Below are 12,191 nucleotides of genomic sequence, written 5' to 3' on the forward strand. Positions count from 1 at the left end.
CGCGCGGCCCAGTCGACTTCAGGTTGATGTGAAAGTGGAAGAACCAGAGACGTCGCAGAACCCGACAAAGTCGTTTGTGATTCATAATATCGTCTGGAGGCGCACACAATATGTTATATGATATAGATATCTATGTATTATATGATATTATTTAGATATAGAGCTCCAGGACTGTAACGCAAGTGTTGTACACGTCCTTGTTATTTGGATAACCGTTCTGCTGTTGGTGTGATGGCGCATAACACGTCAGACTCTCGTCTCTGGTATTTCTACAACGAGACTCGTATTGGGGGTTATCTCAGCCAAGGTTGAGAATGAATTGGGGGGAAAGAACTTTGGCTTTCTGGCCCTCAAGTCAAGAACATGAACCACGACAAGGAGGAGAAAGGGATCTTTGCCGGGCAGCGCTTAGGCACCTCCGCCTCCGGCGGTGGTCCCTCAGCGGGGCTCAAGCGGGAGACATTCGCCGCCAACAATCCCTTTCTCCTCCATGTCGTGGTTCATGTTCTTGAGGGAGTCAAAGCCAAAGTTCCTTCCCCCCAATTCATTCTCAACTTTGGCTGAGATAACCCCCAATACGAGTCTCGTTGTAGAAATACCAGAGACGAGAGTCCGACGTGTTATGCGCCATCAAACCAACAGCAGAACGGTTATCCAAATAACAAGGAAGTGTACAACACTTGCGTTACAGTGTGTGTATTCACATTGATGTGGACGTTGAAGAACCAGGAACGTCGGAGAACCCAACGCGGTCGTTTGAGATTCATAATATCGGCTCACACAGCTTTTGGCCGTGATAATATATATTAGGCTATATGATATAGATATCTGTGTAGGCTATATGATAATATTTTGATATAGAGCTCCAGGACTCCCGTGTGTTCTAGAATATTTACAGAACACGGCTAAAGGCTGTGTGCGCCTCGCCATTGCGATACATCCACTGTAAACAGAGCGCATGGTACCGTCCGTGGCTGCAAGCTGCTCAGGGCCACACCCCCACCCTCCTCCTTGACACGCCCACCGAAACAGCGCATTTAGGGGAAGCTCAATGTGCGACTGGCTCGGAGTGGCTGTAACTCTGCACCACGGCTGAATTTCAGGAACGTCTTTGAATACTGTGTTAGTTGCCCACTAATACCTATATTAAAGAATACATAAAATAGCATGTCATGGGACCTTTACGTATCCGTGCATATTTTTAAGTGGGTATACGCAAATCCTGGTGCGTTCCTAGTGGGTATACGGCGTATACCTGCGTATCACGTAGACTACACCACTGCGCATAACACGTCGGACTCTCGTCTCTGGTATTTCTACAACGAGACTCGTATTGGGGGTTATCTCAGCCAAAGTTGAGAATGAATTGGGGGGAAGGAACTTTGGCTTTGACTCCCTCAAGAACATGAACCACGACATGGAGGAGAAAGGGATTGTTGGCGGCGAATGTCTCCCGCTTGAGCCCCGCTGAGGGACCACCGCCGGAGGCGGAGGTGCCTAAGCGCTGCCCGGCAAAGATCCCTTTCTCCTCCTTGTCGTGGTTCATGTTCTTGACTTGAGGGCCAGAAAGTGAAGGGAAAAACGGTCTGTCTAGTTACTGGACCAGATGAAATGAGACGGAGAGGTAATAAAGTCTGTCGGCACGAGGACCTTGGATTTATTAAGTAAAGTGGCAACGGTTATACAGAGTCATAAGCGTGAGAAATCGAATATGTCTAAGTCCCTAATCAGCGCTGATGGTTCGTCCGGAGCTTCGCCTCCGTGGAAGGTCCGCTTCAGAAGAAGGTGAAGAGTCTCAGTGTGATACAGTCTTATGCTGTATCTCCTCGTGATGAGGTGTGTGCGTTTGAGATGTGTGTGGTTCTGTGTGTTTTTACTTGACCTTGGCTCCCAGGCACTAGTGTATGCATGTATATCTTCTTGTGTTCCTCCTCACGGGGGAGAGCTTCAGAGCATCTCCTGTTGTGGCCCTCCCGTTCTTGAGGATGACTGGTGCATTGTCTGAGTGTCTACCATCTGCCGGGAGGAGAAATGGGGCCCTGGCTCCGGCCCTGACCTGACTATATTCTCATGTATGTGTTATGTGTTAAAAGTTGACTATATTGTAAGGTGACTGCCATGTGATGTGCTCATTAAGCTAGGGTAGGAGTTAGCTATATTTATAATGTACATGTGATGTACTCAGCAGGTTATTTTGCCCAACATATCCCCCTCAAGACGTCGCAAGACGACTTTTACTCATTAGGGGTACGAGGGATAGGACTCCAGCGCGGGACTACCATTATAACATTATTAGAAGTAACAGAAAGAAGGCAAATGACCATAAAAACAAATAACCATGAGCCTGGGACGAAAACAGCTCGCTGGACCGGGTGTATGGGGAACCACGTGGGAGAAACGCCACCCATGCTTCAGACATGGGCATGCCATACACACCCCACCTAGGGGGTGGCATCCACCCCGGCCTTACATCGCGAGCAGACAATACCAACAATACTAGCAGCAGATAATACACAAAAAACATACCACAAACATACAATAATGCAAAAACAAACACCAAAAACAACAACCAACAACAAAGCTGGCCACATAACAAAACCAACACCAAACCATAACAATAACAACAAAATGCAACAATAAAACAAACTCCAAACAACAACAGTACCAGCAAAAGCAGCAATAAGACGAAAACAATAACAATATAAAAATGCAACAATCACACAAACACTAACAATCACAGGAAAGAAATGTAACCATGAAACGTGTCCCTAAATAATAGCGATAATATCAGAAAGATATGAGGTAGATAACGAATGGCAATCCCCCTCAACCCATCCCTAGATGACCACACACTAAGGACGTGAGGAGGAGTTGACTGGTCGTGTAAGAATAAGCGATCACACGCATGGGGTATTCAGGGTAGGCTCGGGGCACGGGAACAACTGAAACCACGGAATAGTCCTGAGCGTCATCACGGGCAGGTGGTCGCAAGGCGCCACCTGAGCATTAGACCCTTTTATTCAACTGCGCTCAGGACCTCATCTGATAAACGGGCAATCAAGGCCCCTGGAATCTCGCCTGTGTGTATCCCCGAGCGCCATCTAGTGGGACAGTGATATAAACAACAACATTTACGTTCCCGGCGTTGGTTGCGTAGACGCGGGCATAGATATGGGAGCGGCTAAAAACAGTGAAGCGTACAGAAGCGAATACAGCCAGGGGCGCCCTCAAGCCTTAAGGGAACGGGCCGCAGCCCCTGGTACCGGAACGCAGATCCCTGGTCCGGGCGTCGTGGGTGCCTCAGGTGGGAGGGGGGGGATGCCGTTGGCGGGGACGGGAATGGGGCAGCCCACCTGGAGAGGTTACTAGCACGTCACAGGCGGGGGGGGGGGGAGGGGGGTGTGGTGGTGGGGCTGCAGCATACGGTGGTGGAAACAGGACGCCGGGGCCGTGCACCTGGAGAGGCCACTAGCACTCACGGGTAGATGTCCGGCTCGGCGGGGACACAGTCGTCGGCGGGGGCTGGGAGTGTCTCTTCGGAGGCGTAGGTTGGGAGTGTGTAGGGGAGCTCGTCCTCAAAGTCAGAGGTTGCAGGGCGAGGGAGGCCATACTCACCGTCAAAGTTTGCAGGCACCATCTGGTCGTCCAGGGGAAGCTGGTCCAGGCAATCCAGCAGGGGCATGAGGGGGGCTGCCTCGGAGTAGGGAGGGGGCTGTTGTTTCTCCTTCTCGAGGGCCGTGGTGATGAGGCGTGAGCAGAGGGTGCGAGCGCAGGGGATGCAGCAACACCCGCAGCAGACCACAATCCCGACAAAGCAAGCCAGGGATGACAGGACGGCCATGAGAAGGCCCTTCCACTTGCCGAACATGTCAGTCATCCATTTCTCCATGGGGTTGTCGACCCCAGAGTCCTCTGCCATCTGGACGGAAAGAGCTCGAAGGCCGGCCAGGGCCCTTGTCACTGACCCGTCAGGGGCCGTGTTGTTGGGAATGAAGGTGCAGCACTGAGCCCCAAACATCGAACAGACCCCCCCTTTCTCTGCTAACAACATGTCCAGGGCTAGACGGTTTTGATACGCCATGAGAGAGGTGGCGGCCAGTTGTGAGGCCAACCGTTCTACCGCGTCGCGAGTCTGGTTGGATAGGCGCTGGACGTTGTAGTGAATGTAATTAATGCGATCTACGTTTTTGTTGGGGGTGATTGGAATTATGGCAGAGAGAAGGGGTATGTTCTCGAAACCCGCAGCAATCTGGTCAGCTAACTTAAACTGGTTTGGAACGCCCCGGGGAATGCCTATGCTATCCATGTACGTGGGGGTGTTCTTGGTCAGGTCAAAGTGGTCGGTGAGAGCGGTGTTGCGGCGGTGTCGAGAGGTAGTTTGGTTATGAGGCCCGTGCGAACCCCGGGTAAAGAGCGTGATGGGCATAAGTAGGCGCACTATAATGCAGGTTCCGGACCATTGTGCCGGGAGTGTGAGTCTAAGGGTGAATTTGTCACAGGACCAGAATAGGTCTTGGCGTCCTAGGCCCGGTTCGGTCATGTTGGGCCAAAGCGTAACGTTCGTGATGGAGTGGCACCATGATGATGGTACCGCCCCAACATTTACCGCACCGACCCTGGTGATGCAAGAGTGGGTGTACTCCCCGGGGGAGTACACCGGGGGAATTGAGTCGTTAAGGCCGGGTGGAAACAGAGAGCTGAGGAGGCCGCAGCCGGCCGGTTCGGGGGTAACGAACAGAGCTAACATGCAGTGAGAACCGATGGGGTCGCTGGTAAAATTGAACAGTACTGGGGTCGAGATGAGATGGGGGCGAGCTGACGCACAGGCTACGCAATCGGACAGCCCCTGGAATCGGACCGTAGCAGCAATCCAGCTAAGCCATGCGTTATCGTCTGCGTAGCCGGTCGCGAGCGCGATGGAATCGGGGATGGGGAGCCGCCCCACGGAATCTAAATCAAAAATCGTGACCGGGCCGTCGCGAGTCATGATGGGTCGGGCCGGGGGTTTGGGAGTTGTCGTGTTAGCCCTGGAGGCTGGTGCGGTGGGTGTGGTGGGAGCCTTTCTGAAATTTATTTTCAACAAAGCCGCCGGGTCCGGGCCGGAAAAGGATACCCCGAACACGAAATAGGCAGAATCAGTGTTTACTCCGCACGCCCGAGTCGACCCTAATCTGGGGTTGCCCCATCCTTGGTACGGGTTGCTGGTGATGTTCCTGAGGGTAAGGGTAATTCTGCCGTTGCCTCCCGAGAGGAAGCCATTCGCCTGCAGCGCGGCCGTCACGTCAGGCCTGTGGAGAGTCTGAGAGCGGTTAGTCACATAGTACCCCTGGTGCCTCCCTGTCATCCATAGTACATTTCCCCATCCACGACACCAGCCCTGGCTGTTGTCCTGGGACACCATTACCCCGTTGCCCTGGACTCCCGCGAAGGAACCCTTGGGAGCATCGCAGATGTATGCATCGTACTTTTCCCAGGCTGCGGGTCCAACCACGCACGGAATGATGTCGCAGAGGAGGAAGGTATAGGCGGCGATGGAACCATAAGTGTAGGTTAGGGATAGCCCACCGTATTTGTTGAGGCAGGGGTCGCTGGGGGACTTGGCGGCTTGCAGGGGTGTCTGTCTCTTGTGGCGGTGTGGACCCTGGGTTGGGGGTCCCGATGAGGGTTGTATCGTCGTAGACGGGGACGTGATGTTGGAGGACTCCGTGACGTTGGAGAACTTCCCCGGGACGGCCGTATGGAAGTCCATTCCCCACAGGATGAAGAAACCCATCATGGCCCCGGTTATTCCTACCATGCCGATGATGCAACGTCTACTGGTCCGGGCCTCCTGTGGCGTCAGTGGTGGCCTCATGGTGCAGCCGGGTGAGGTCGCGTTGAACGGTCGCCAAGGTGCGGTCATGTGGGTTGTCGGCCTTGCGGGTGGTAGACAGATGGTGCCAGCGGGCGCCGCTCTTTCCTGAAAGGGAGACAGAGAAGGGAGTGGCCAGAAGTACCTTATAGGGGCCTTCCCACCGTGGTTGAAGGCACTGTCTCTTGTGGACCCTGACCCAAACCCAATCCCCGGGATTAACGAGGACGGGGTCGGGATCTGCGGGGGTAGGGAGGGAGGTGACTTGTGTGTACAAGGCTCGGGAGGCGAGAGTCAGGGCCTGTACATATTCTAAGAGGGCTTCATCATAATGGTCAAGTACCGGGCCCCTGGGGGGAGAATGTGGCCCGGGCATGGGTCTACCTGTCACTAACTCGAAGGGGCTAAGCCCGCACCGGGAGCTAGGATGGGAGCGCACGCTGAACAATGCCAATGGGAGAGCCTCTATCCAGCTCATCTTTTTCTTAGAGGCGTAGCCCGCTAGCTCTTCCTGCAGCAGTTGTTGCTGCTGGGGACCTGTGTCCCCAGGGTGAACTGCCTTCGCAATCACGCTTTTGAGAGTCCGGTTCGCCCTTTCCACCAGTCCCTGGCTCTGGGGATGGTAGACGGAGCCAAACCGGTGTGCTATTCCTAACGTGGCCTCTACCTTCTGCAATTTGGCGTTAGAGAAATGGGACCCGTTGTCTGAGCAGAGTAGCTTGGGGTAGCCCCAACGGGGAATGATGTCATTCAGCAAAATTTTGACCACGGACGCGCTGTCTTCACGTTTGGTGGGGAAGGCCTCTACCCATCTGGTAAATCTATCGACGATCACCAGGAGGTAGCGTTTCCCCTGGGCGCGGTTGTCCGACCCCATGTCGGTATAGTCAATGTAGAGTTCTTGGAAGGGTAGTTGGGGAACCGGGAAAATTCCTCGAGGGGGTTTGTGGGCTGGGCGTGGGTTGTGTATTTGGCAGGCGTGACAGTCTTTGATCACTTCCTGGATGCTGGCTTTCATTTCGGGGTGCCACCAGTCTCGCCGGATTGTCTCCATTGTCGCGGTGGTGCCCTGGTGGGTGCGGGAGTGGTGTGACCGAGCCATGAGAGAGAGAGCTCGGGAGCTGAGTGCCGGTTTGCCATCTGAGTAGCGGTAGATTTCGGATTCGTCCTGAGTGCATCCTCGTGCGATCCAGCAGCTTTTCTCATAAGGACCGGCGTGTTCTTGCATTTCGCCAAGGTATATCAGGAAGTCGCTCATGCTCCTTGGGTATGGCTCCCCGTCCAGGGGGTCCAGCAGGGAAAGGACTAGCGGCGGTGTGTAGCCCCCCGCCTTCTTGGCGGCGGCATCGGCGGCGTTGTTACCGCGGGTGATCAGGGAGTCTCCTTTTGTGTGGCCCTGGCACTTGATGATGGCCACAGACTCTGGTAGCTGGATGGCGAGGAGTAGGCGGACGACGAGGTCCCTGTGCTTCAGGGGCGCCCCTGTAGAGGTCAGCATACCCCGCCTTTCTGCTTGGGTAGCGTTCAGGTGGCAGAGCTCGTACACGTAGTTGCTGTCGGTGTAAAGGTCGAGGCGTAGGCCCTTCGCGGCTTCGAGGGCTACGACCATGGCTGTGAGTTCAGCCCTTTGGGCCGAGGGATACTCCGGGAGTATCCCCGAGTGTCTGGTGTGGCAGACCCCTGTTGGCCCCTGTTCCACCACCTCTGCTGCAAGAGCTGACATATCTGACTCCTGTTCCTCCTCCACCCTACACCCCACCCGGCACTTCCTATGATTGTTGCAGCTTGTGACTTCATGATCAAGTAAGCCAGTGCCCACAGCGACTCTGCCAAGTAATCGTGACTGTGCCTGCCTTAGGTCGTCCCGGGTGTCAAGGTGGGATCTTACCCGTCGTTGGCTAACCAGCCTTCCATACTGGCTCGCTGCAGGATGCCGTACCTGGGATACGATCAATCCCCACCTATATGGTGGTATAGATCGCAAGGTGGAGGGATGGAGACAGAGTCTTCAGCCGCTTCTGCCCTATGCAGCGTGTGTGTGCGTAAAAGATACACCTCAGGGAAACTATAAAACAAAAAGTCATTTATCAGAGTTAAAATTATTAAAGTGTTGCAGCAGCAGTAGTGCCATTTGAAAGGTAAACCCACTACTTCCTAATCCAAATTGACAACATAGCATGTAGGATCCCTTCCCAGCAGATGTAGCGCCAATCCCCGTCATCCTTGACCAAAGAGATTTACCCTATATTTTAATTGGTGTAGTCCTACTTGTACAGTTTATCAAGATTACGTTTTTACTTTATGTATATATTTTTAATTATTATCCTCATCTTTATCATATCCATATTTATTCAATTATTCTTTCCTGTGTGAAAATAATAATAATCACTCAGTTAATAGCAACACCTTCTTTAGTCCAATTGCATTAGATTATCATTACTGTGGTTGGAGTGGTCCAGCAGGGGGCAGTCTAGTTGGGGAAGGGTAAGGTTGGAGTTGTCCAGCAGGGGGCAGTCTAGTTGGGGAAGGGTAAGGTTGGAGTGGTCCAGCAGGGGGCAGTCTAGTTGGGGAAGGGTAAGGTTGGAGTGGTCCAGCAGGGGGCGGTGTAGTTGGGGAAGGGTAGAGTTGGAGTTGTCCAGTAGGGGGCGCTGTAGTTGGGGAAGGGTAGGGTTGGAGTTGTCCAGTAGGGGGCGCTGTAGTTGGGGAAGGGTAGGGTTGGAGTGGTCCAGCAGGGGGCGCTGTAGTTGGGGAAGAGTAAGGTTGGAGTGGTCCAGTAGGGGGCGCTGTAGTTGGGGAAGGGTAAGGTTGGAATGGTCCAGTAGGGGGCGCTGTAGTTGGGGAAGGGTAAGGTTGAGTGGTCCAGTAGGGGGCAGTCTTGTTGGGGAAGGGTAAGGTTGGAGTGGTCCAGTAGGGGGCAGTCTAGTTGGGGAAGGGTAAGGTTGGAGTGGTCCAAATTTGGCGGAGGGGGAGGTGTGGCTTGGGACTGAGTGAGAGAACTCAAAAAATGGCGGCCGTGATGCTATAACTCTGTGTGGCCTGTCTAACACACGAGAGCGGATGAGAGACTAGGGGGTAACTCTTGTCACTCTTGGAGGAGGAGAACGAGAAAAAAGGAGGAAAAAACAGGGGGGAGGGAAGCAAAAAACAACAACAGGGCCTAAAGACGTTATTCAATACATCCAGATATTCTTCATAGCCAATAATCGTTATCTATCTTTATTGATTAATCTGCTTCAACAGACTAAACCGTCAACCAACGCGGCAAAGAGATGTTGTTTAGTATCGTAGTTTATCAATGCGACAGGTCCGGCAGTAATTCAAAGAAACACAGAGAAAAAAGAGATATCATTTATCCTTGTCAACTTGTCTAGGTCTAGTTTTAACGGTTCAAACAGTAAATTGAAGCGACACAGTAAAAAAGGTTATTTATCATTGTCAATTTATCTATTTCCGCAGGTTACGCCATAGAGCAACGTAATACGTCAGAGAGACATTATTCATTATTATCAATCTATCTATTCTTACTTTTACCCGTTTTAACGGGCAAAGATAGAGCGGACCACGCATACACACTCACTGATTCACTCACAGATTCCCTCTTTCTCGCAGACGCACACAGAAACATATCGACAGACTTCTCATTCTGTGTCCCGCACCCACAATCATTAGACACGGCAAAATAGCGTTGAGCATAGCAAAGCAAGCAAGCGTTGCACACATAGCCGGGTTATCACTAATTTATTTATTTCCAATTTTAGCCGGCCCAAAAATACGCTCGCTCTCTTTCTTTCTCTCATACACACACTGTCTCTCGTTCACTCGCGCATACACACACTGTCTCTCTTTCACTCGCGCATACACACACTGTTTCCTCTGCAAAGGGACTTTAACCCTGATAAAGGACTCTAACCTTCTTACCACATAGAATTATTTAATACACATCCAATACTCGGCCATCGGTAGTCTTGTATCACTATGACCGATTCTTATAGGCCCTATAGGGTCTCGAGGGTATTTTTCCACCATGCAACGAGCCTAGTTTTTTTTTTTTTTTCTCTCTTTCCCTCTGGGTTCCGTTCACGGCCCAGGCATCCCTCTGGGTCCACTCTATGGTCCAGGCATTTATTATTCCCTCTGGGTCCACCCTCGGTCCAGGCATCCCTCTGGGTCCACTCTATGGCCCAGGTATTTATTATTCCCTCTGGGTCCACCCTCGGTCCAGGCATCCCTCTGGGTCCACTCTATGGCCCAGGTATTTATTATTCCCTCTGGGTCCACTCTCGGTCCAGGCATCCCTCTGGGTCCACTCTATGGCCCAGGCATTTATTATTCCCTCTGGGTCCACCCTCGGTCCAGGCATCCCTCTGGGTCCACTCTATGGCCCAGGCATTTATTATTCCCTCTGGGTCCACCCTCGGTCCAGGCATCCCTCTGGGTCCACTCTATGGCCCAGGCATTTATTATTTTGGCCATCGGTAGTCTTGTATCACTATGACCGATTCTTATAGGCCCTATGGTCTCGAGGGTATTCTTTCACCATGCAACGAGCCGATATTCGATGTGTCACGCGTTCAGGGTCAATCGGGGCTTATGGGGAAATGCTGGGGTGCAGTCCTATTCGTCCCCACGAGATATCCCGTAGCGAACCGTTCTCACAGTCTCATCTCCTAATGTGGTTCCTATATAACTATGCAGAGTTTGGATTTTATCAACAGGTTCTGCCTACCTTTTGCTGGGCCCGAGGTGAGACTGCAGGAATCGGTCCGGTGCTCCGGGGTCCCGAGGCCGTGCCGCTCTCCGTCTCTCGTTTCCCAGTTGCGGTCCAATTCAGAAAAAAATCACGTCGGGGTCACCAAATTGAAGGGAAAAACGGTCTGTCTAGTTACTGGACCAGATGAAATGAGACGGAGAGGTAATAAAGTCTGTCGGCACGAGGACCTTGGATTTATTAAGTAAAGTGGCAACGGTTATACAGAGTCATAAGCGTGAGAAATCGAATATGTCTAAGTCCCTAATCAGCGCTGATGGTTCGTCCGGAGCTTTGCCTCCGTGGAAGGTCCGCTTCAGAAGAAGGTGAAGAGTCTCAGTGTGATACAGTCTTATGCTGTATCTCCTCGTGATGAGGTGTGTGCGTTTGAGATGTGTGTGGTTCTGTGTGTTTTTACTTGACCTTGGCTCCCAGGCACTAGTGTATGCATGTATATCTTCTTGTGTTCCTCCTCACGGGGGAGAGCTTCAGAGCATCTCCTGTTGTGGCCCTGCCGTTCTTGAGGATGACTGGTGCATTGTCTGAGTGTCTACCATCTGCCGGGAGGAGAAATGGGGCCCTGGCTCCGGCCCTGACCTGACTATATTCTCATGTATGTGTTATGCGTTAAAAGTTGACTATATTGTAAGGTGACTGCCATGTGATGTGCTCATTAAGCTAGGGTAGGAGTTAGCTATATTTATAATGTACATGTGATGTACTCAGCAGGTTATTTTGCCCAACAAAAGCCAAAGTTCTTTCCCCCCAATTCATTCTCAACCTTGGCTGAGATAACCCCCAATACTAGTCTCGTTGTAGAAATACCAGAGACGAGAGTCTGACGTGTAATGCGCCATCACACCAACAGCAGAACGGTTATCCAAATAACAAGGACGTGTACAACACTTGCGTTACAGTCCTGGAGCTCTATATCTAAATAATATCATATAATACATAGATATCTATATCATATAACATATTGTGTGCGCCTCCAGACGATATTATGAATCACAAACGACTTTGTCGGGTTCTGCGACGTCTCTGGTTCTTCCACTTTCACATCAACCTGAAGTCGACTGGACCGCGCGCTGCCTGCTGCCGGCTGCCGGCTGCCCGCTGCCGGCTGCCCGCTGCCGGCTGCCCGCTGCCGGCTGCCCGCTGCCGGCTGCCCGCTGCCGGGCGATGGTGCCTCGCGGCAACCGGCGGCATGTCGCAGTTCATGTACTTCAGCGAGTCAAACCAAAGTTCCTTTCCCCCAATTCCTTCTCAACCATGGCTCAGATAACCCCCACGACAGTCTCGTTGTGGAAATACAAGACACGTCAAAGAACCGACAAGAAACACTTGCGTTACAGTGTGTGTATTCACACACACACACACACACATGTGCCGCTCGCACGGTCGAGTCTCATTGGCGGGCCAATGTCTCTGGGCGGGCCAGGCAGAGTAAGGGGAGGAGCTGAGATTCCTCATGACGTCATGAGCACAGACATTCCAAATCAGCGTGCTTGAGCCTCCGTTTTTTCAAAGGCGAGCAGAACAGCTAGTGCTCGTTTTACACCAAACGCAAGCTTTAGCCACTGGGGGACCATA

Source organism: Gadus morhua, chromosome 4, assembly GCF_902167405.1.
Source record: "Gadus morhua chromosome 4, gadMor3.0, whole genome shotgun sequence".
In the NCBI taxonomy this organism is placed as follows: domain Eukaryota; kingdom Metazoa; phylum Chordata; class Actinopteri; order Gadiformes; family Gadidae; genus Gadus; species Gadus morhua.